The following is an 8,068-nucleotide window of genomic DNA, read 5'->3' as shown; positions in this document are numbered from 1 at the left end:
ACTTTTGCACAGTGCTTTATGCAAAAGGCAGCTTTCTTTTATAAACACAATGGTGTTAATAAATCTCCTTGGTTATATTTTTCTCTCTTCACTGTCTTGGTATCTCTTTCCCTCTGTGGTCTGTCTCACCTGGTTGTGTTGTGAACTGGTTGTGAACAACACAAATTGAACAGGTTATAATCCACTCAGACCCTGTGACGGTGTGCTACTCCTCTATGTATGTACAAGTACAGTACATGAGTGTGACTGTATGTGTGTGTTCGTACTGTGGGCCTGTCTGCGTTAGCATGAGCGTTTTCCTGGGGTGAGACTCTGCAGGGAGCGAGCTTCTCTCACAAACACCATCTGTCAACAACAGGCTCACCTGCTAGCAAACATTTAGCTCAGGATCCATCTCCCCGCTCTCTTTCTCTCACACACAGACGCACACACACATCACAATACAATTCAACGATGTCAAAGCAGAAAATAATGCAATTTCCCACTTAGTCCACTTGACAATCTCACCTGCTTTGCAGCCTCTCCGATCTCTAAGGAATACGCACGGTTATGTGTGTTTCCTGGAGTGCAAGTGAGAGAGAGAAGCATATTAAAGGGATACAAAAGCACACAACAGAACATTTGACACCTTGTCTGAACATGAAAATTGGTTGGGCGGAAAGCAAAAACCATGATGCAGAGTGGGGAACAACTTAGGGAGAGAGAAGGTGAGAAAGAGGAAGCCGAAGACAGGAGGGGGGAGACTATTACCTGAGGTGTCTGACTAAATTAACTTCTCATCATCACTAATTAGCCCCTTGTTCCTCTGTTCCCTCCAGGTGAGTGCTACCTACATTATTGTGTTTCTGCTTGTGTAGTGTGAATATCTGTGTGTGTTTCCCATGTTCATTGTTTGATTTAGGGAAGGTAGTCCCTTTCTTTAGTCTGTTCTTTTGTGTGCATATTGAAAACATTTTTAACATAAATCAATATTTAATAAATATTTTATCGTGCTAGTTATCGTTTTGTGTTTGTTTACTACTTTGTACAGGGTTGCAGGGAGAAAATAGCTCATATTCCAAGTTTAAACAACCCTGGATATCAGTGGCGTGCCGTGACTTTTGCAGAAAGGCAAGCAGAGCACCACCACCAAAAAAATTTAATTAAATTTAATTAATCAATTTCCCTTCACTATTTGCTGATTTAACAAGATAAAGTCGATCACATGGACATCATTTTCAGCACTCCTCCCTGGCTGAATTGTAAAATAGTATTACTTCTTTAGCTGAATAAATATCTACTTAATTAAAAGTATTTGTTATTATTAAGATTGAGCTCATTCTAAGTACTTTATATTCTGTTTAATTTACAGCTTCATATTCTATAAAGCATATGTTTGTTGTGGCTGTCCTGTGAAGACCACATAATTGTGAAAAAATGTTTGTCATGAGCTTAGAAATGCAGGCCTGCACCTAATCAACTTGCCTGACCGGACATGGTCAGAACTGCCACTTCTCCATTATAGTTACAGCTTTCCTTGTTAAGTTAGTAAAGGAGTTATTAACTTTTTCAGGCTCTACGTGAAAAAGTCTTTTTGTCAGTGTACAACTGAACAGTGGTCACGCTCTTCTCTGCATTACATATGTTAGCCAAGGTGATTAGCAAGCAGAAACTCATCTATTACGATGCTAAATCACTGAAGCTCGTCTACTTGCTAAAGCTAGCTGTGTTTCCACACGAAGCACACATCGTAACTGACCTCAGAGCAGTAAAAAGCGACCAGAGGCATCCTGCCTTGTACTCTGGTCTTCCTTGTTCTTACCGTCAAACACGGTGTTTTATCAATGCACATGCGCAACAATTAGACAAAAAGCTGCTAGCCTCTCAGCTTTCCCAGATCCACTCAGTTTAATGAGAGACGGACACGCCTGTATTACAGACAGAGTTACTCCACTGAGATTGAAACTATCATAGCTTTCAGCTACATTAGCCAACTGCAGCCATTAGATGCACATACTAATTGATAGTCGAGGAGCTTTATGACAACGGTGTCTGAGATTTACGTTATAATTTTGCATCTGTTTTTAGATTTGATGCTCGTCCTGACAGAACAACATAAACTTAATATTATCTTAGCTTTTAGCTGTATTCCCTTTGCTAAAAATGTTCTTGCAAATTAATTCACCGCAATCCCAATATAAATAAGCAAGAAATGCCCATTTTTAAAGAATCAGCTGCAAAGAAATCACAATCGGTCACAGGCCAGTCTGTAACCCTGTATGTGACTGGTTTATTCATTTGATCCTGCATTATCACAATGATCATTCAAAATGGCAAGCAAGTAAATGTCACATGGTTATCGGTCACATGTCTGTCAAACCACAATAAGCTCAGATGTTTGCAGTCTCAAAATAAAGAGCAAGTTGAAAAAAAGGCTGACCTGTTTATTTTTCTATGCTAACAGCACAGCTAATGCTAACAGCCTAACCTGTAACAAATTGTGAAAAATCTTAAATCACTCTCATTTTTAAGTAAATGCCACTCATTTTTTTCCTCCTCAGACAAACCAGATTTTTTTCTTCACTTTTCTCTTCATTAAAAATTATTTGTGTATTCACTGTGTTAGTTAACTATATGTATGAGGAAAAATCATAAGGCTAGCAGTACAGAGGCCCAGATGTGAACACAATTCTTCAGCTTTCGTTTATTAATCCTCTAAAACACCAAAGCATGCTGCAAAGCAGCTCTGTTACACTATTAAACCAATGTAAGCATGCTAACATACTCACAATAGCAATAGCAAAGGTTTAATGTTAACGTTTTAGCTATGTTGAGTCATGGTGTTAGCTTGGTAATGCTGGCTAGAGGAACACTCAAAGCTTCTTAAAGTTCAAAAGTCAGGGTATCAAGAAGTTGTTTGGGATCTTATCTATTCACTGAGGATCATGACTATCTATAAATGTAAGTAAGTAAAAATATAAGTAATTACTTAAGTAAGTTTATTTTCTTCTTTTCTTTATTATTATAAAGTTTATGGAACTCTGTGTGTAATTGTAACTTGAGTTTTTTAAGTATCAAACAGACTATTTACGATCTTAGTAAGCTTAAAACCTTTTTTAATACAATATATTTCAATAAATAAGACTGCATAGGGGAATGCAAGGGCTGAGATGCATTACGGCCAAGTCTTCACATTAAATTTAAATGTAGGGACACCAGCCAGTAACAAACACTTTAATTAGCTTTACCTCTGTGTTCAAATGAGGTTTTAAGTTAAGTATTCCACATATTACCTTTGGTATATTAGTGAATGGTGACAAAAGATATTTAAGCTATATATTTCTGCTTTCTCGCCAACATTTTTTTTATGAATAATCAGATTATTCAAATAGATGTTAATTAGACTTCTACCATCAAAAGACAGCATTATTGGGAGGAATAAAAGCGAGTCATCTCTGAAGAGTACTCTAATGCCACAAAAGAACCTGCGTGGACATAAAAACAACCGCTCTGTCTCTTTTTTGTTTTTGTTACATTTTTATTTCCACCAATTTTCTTTTGTCTTCACTCAGTGTTCTTCTGCTGGGATATAATTTGAAGAGGAAACAATGGTGCTGGATGAATAACCTGATATAATACATATTCATGGTGTTTCAGAAGCAGTTAAGTTGATCCACTTGTTTGAGACACAACAAAGGTAGCTTCCGCTCCTCCGTTATCCTCTCTGCTCCCAATCCTTCCTCCATTCCTCCTTCAATAGTTTCCCTGTTCGTTTCTCCTTAATTATCTCTTGAAATCCCCCCTCTATTTAAACCATTGTCCTTTTCCCACATGAAACCTATAAACAGACAGAAGCAGCTTTCTAGGGGGGATAGAGGAAGGAGGAGAGATGGAGGAAATTTCTCAGGGTAATCTTTTTCTTGCTAAAGTGAGTAATCAGTACAGATGTTTGCGTTTTTGTAACATTGTTAGCATTGCAAAATTAACCAAATTAAGTCAGCTAGATATATAAAACATAATAACGTGATTAGTAAACCGTCACACAAACACTTGCCACTATATTAGCCATGCAATGTAAAATAACAACAGACTAGAATAGCTATAAAGCTGGTCTCATTGCTTAAACAATTGTAATTACAATAACATTGTCTCGTAATCCTTCTAAATAGGAGACGAAAACTAAATCGGTTTGATGACGATGCAGCTCAGCTTAGTTGCCTTTCACCGGTTTGTATGATAATCCTCATTAACAAAACAGTAATCCTCTCCTTCATGCTGCCATGTTTTCTCCTATCCCCATCTTTCAGCCACATGAAACTTCTCCAAACTTCTCGCCCTAATTTATTGGAGACAAACTAGTGGAACTTGAACGTCTTCTCAGGCCGACACAAGAAGGATTGGGCAAAGTTTTGATGCCCAACAAGCTCAGAGATCAGCTTCTTACGCAAACTCTTCCCCAAATCTTTGTGCTTTCACGGTAAATCGTGAATTATGGCTGTTTTCATGTTCCACATGTAGCCTGTGAAACATGAAAACCTGTGTTGAACAAAGGATTGGGAAGGCTCTCCTCTTGTTACTTGATGTTAAGCAGTTGACGTCTTCGAAAAACAGGTTTAATTTGAACCTGTTTTTCACAATTGCAACTTATGCATTACATTTGGATTAGAAGGGTAGGAAACGGATGGATGGATAAGAAAACACAAGAGTAGCCTGCTGTTTGTGGACCAGCTCGTGGCTAAGCAGCTAGCTGTGTTTTAGTGTTTCTGACCAATGAAAAGAAAATGCAATTGATATTCAATATTTTGAATACGTGAATGCCTGTTTTATAGTCTTTATGGTTTTTGCTTTTCTTTCAAACATGTGGTCAGGTTTGCTGACCTTTTCAACAAGCACAGTGCCCAATCTGGAACTGAAAAATGTCTGCAGCCATAGCCAAACATCCAAAAGTTACATGATACCACTGCAAATAAGGTCAGTTTTTACACTTTCTTTTACACTTTCTATTTTGGCCATTTTTTAATCCACTGAAAGCTAATATTTGTGAAAGCTCCCTCATGCCTAGAGTTTTATTTTTGCAAAACTCACAGTGCTGCAGTGTGGTCATAAGCTCTGGACCCATAACCATCAGGGGCATTATTTCCATTAAAGTGACAGTTTGTCCAGTTGCCTTTAGTGCATTCATGACCACCGTGAGACACAGGTGGCCTGTTTCACAGCAGGCAATTTATCGGAGTAGGAAAGCATTTCCAATTCCAGTGCACTAAGGATGTTTTAATCATCACGTGAAAACAGACTTGAATGTGCAGTAAGGGCGTAAATACTTCCAAGCTTATTCTGAGTCCTTCAATCGCAACAAAAACACCTCCATCACGCTGTCGCTTTTAGGCAATAATGACGTCCTCTCATAAATATCCATGGTGCACATCAGCTGCCTCTGACTAACCTACAGCTGGTGCCTACAATCCTTTGCTCACTAATTATTCAAAGAGCAGACAGGACTGAGAGCTGTGATTCGCCAGCCCTCTTCAATTAGCGTTGTGTTAATTAAAGAGCATCATCAGGTTCTCGTTAGTTATTAAACACTCGAGTGTGATTACTTAACTCAGCAGGACTCCTGAGGAATCATCTGCCCCCTGATCCCACCGATGAGTGCGTATATATGTGTGTGTGTGTGTGTGCGTGCGCGTATTCTTTGTGCATGTGCATTTGAAATTTAGCAATGCTAAGGCGCCAGCAATGGGAACAGATTCTCCCTCTCGCGCTGCATGTCAATGCTGCAATGAACGCTGCATATGCAAAGCTGCGAAGAAGTGCGTATGCATGTTTGTGTGTCCGATTAAAAGGGGATTTTTGTTCACATGCTGATGAGGTGTCTGCAGTAAGTTAATTGCCTATCAAGAGAGCAAGCCAGCTCTGCCTCTTGTGATGTGTGTGTGTATGTGTGTGGAGTTGTGTTTGTGTATTTGCCAAGGCCTTTGTGTGCATGTCTGTGTTGCTTCACGAGCTAATTGCCTATCATAGGTCCACTCAGGTCTCTGTCCTTCACTAGGATCAAGTGTACACTGATCTACCACAACATTAAAATCACCTGCCTAGTATTGTGTAGGTCCCCTCGTGCCAACAGAAAGGCTCTGGCCTGTCAGAGGAGGGGCACAGGACCACTGGCTGCGGTGCTGTAGTGGTTGCCACAGAGACAGATGCTTGATTGGATTGGGATGTGGGAAGGTTTGGAGGCTGTGTCAATGCACCTAATGCTTTTTTGAATGAATTTTTTCAGAAGCATGGAAAATTATCCTGCTTCAGGCCCATTGATGGAATAAAGAAAAGCAAAGGGCAGTTTTACAGTTTTACTAATATGCAGGTGCACTGCAGTCAGTCTTAGATTGTAATGTTGGGGTTGGTGGGACTGCTCTGATATTCTCGATAAACTCATGAATTCTGACTTCCAGCTTCAATCGGAACGTACTATCAGCCTGTGGATTTTAGTGGCTAGCGGATTCAGTATTTCATGACTAGCAGGAACTGCTACAACTCAGAACTCATTCAAAGTCCAACCTGCACGATGACCTGCTGGACAAGCTACGCAATCTCTGAATGGACCAGTTCATTGGTGTCGGATGAGAAGTTGCAAGACATTGCATGAGGAAGCATAAGTCCTGCAATAAGTAGGCTACTCCTGCTCTCCAGCAGCCATATCCCAATGCATTTACTGTTTCACTCAGTGCTTATACCTAAGTCTGACTGACTAAAGGCTACAACCATATAGAAATACAGTCTTTGAGCAGGCACACGTCTTCTTTCAAGCTTTGACTCACTGTTTAATTTTGAGATACAAAGTAATGCTACACTATGGTGTATGTATGTATGTATGTATGTATGTATTAGGGGTGCAACGATACTCGTATCGATATTGAACCGTTCGATACAGTGCTTTCGGTTCGGTACGCATATGTATCGAACAATACAAAATTTGTAATTTATTTTATCAACTTTCCTTCTGACGATGCTGTCTGTGTTGAGCGCTCAGTGAATCTGCGTTCGACTACTCCGCCTAGGCTGCACTGTCGAGCGCAGATCTACTGAGCGCTCAACACAGACAGCATCGTCAGAAGGAAGAGCGCAGGGCAAGCTAGCGAGACAGAAGTTAAGCTCTGCTTGCAACATGGAAAATTGAACCTCCCCCACCCTCATTCAGATCTGGCGTTTGGAATTATTTTGGTTTTCATGTGACATATGACCCTGAAGGTAAGCGCGTCATGGACTAAAGTAAAACAGTATGTTGGATGTGCCATGCACTAGTGTGTTAGTGCAGTTAGCTCATTAACGTGTTGGCCGTCTAGCCCTACGCACGGAGATTTGCCGTGTTGTGGCGTTAACGTCATTTCAACGAGATTAACGCTGACAGCACTAGTGGGAACACAACGAATATGACTGCACATTTACGCCAACATCATCCTAGTGCAAAGAAAAGTGGAAGAAGACAAAAACAACAAGCATGCATGCTACAAACTTTACCCGAGTCATTTAGACAGCCATTAGCACATGATTCTCCTTATGGGGACCTGATATGTTTAATATTGTGGCGAGCTCAGACAAGGTGGAGACGGAGGTGTCGTTTGGTCTTGCTTCCCGTAAGCTAGCCTGGGAGCACAGCCGTTTATTGACATCTGCAGAAGAACGCTGCCGCTAGCTAACTGCTCAGCGCGGCAACCGCACAGCAACAACAACAACACACAGGGCGCCCTCTGCCCCCGGAAGGACACACCGTCGCAGCGAGAGGGCGTCACCCGTCACTATGGCAACATAAACAAAACATAACTGTACAAACAGAACCCAGAACAGCCCTGACCCGCTACAATATGCTGCTGAGAATATAGCCCAGAAGAAGCGGATAGTATAGCTTTTATTTTGGAAAGAGCCATTTCTCTGTAATAAACTCTCTTTTCCAAAGATGAGTGATTCCTCAATCAGATACAGGGCTCGCAAAATCGCTAGCCCGACGTCCCGGGGCTAGCGATTTTTCCAGTCGGGCTACCAAAATCTATCTCTTCCCTGCCCGTCGGGCTATCGTAGGAAGGAAAAATATATG

The sequence above is a fragment of the Astatotilapia calliptera genome, chromosome 6, assembly GCF_900246225.1.
Source record: "Astatotilapia calliptera chromosome 6, fAstCal1.2, whole genome shotgun sequence".
In the NCBI taxonomy this organism is placed as follows: domain Eukaryota; kingdom Metazoa; phylum Chordata; class Actinopteri; order Cichliformes; family Cichlidae; genus Astatotilapia; species Astatotilapia calliptera.
This window is presented reverse-complemented; position numbering follows the sequence as displayed.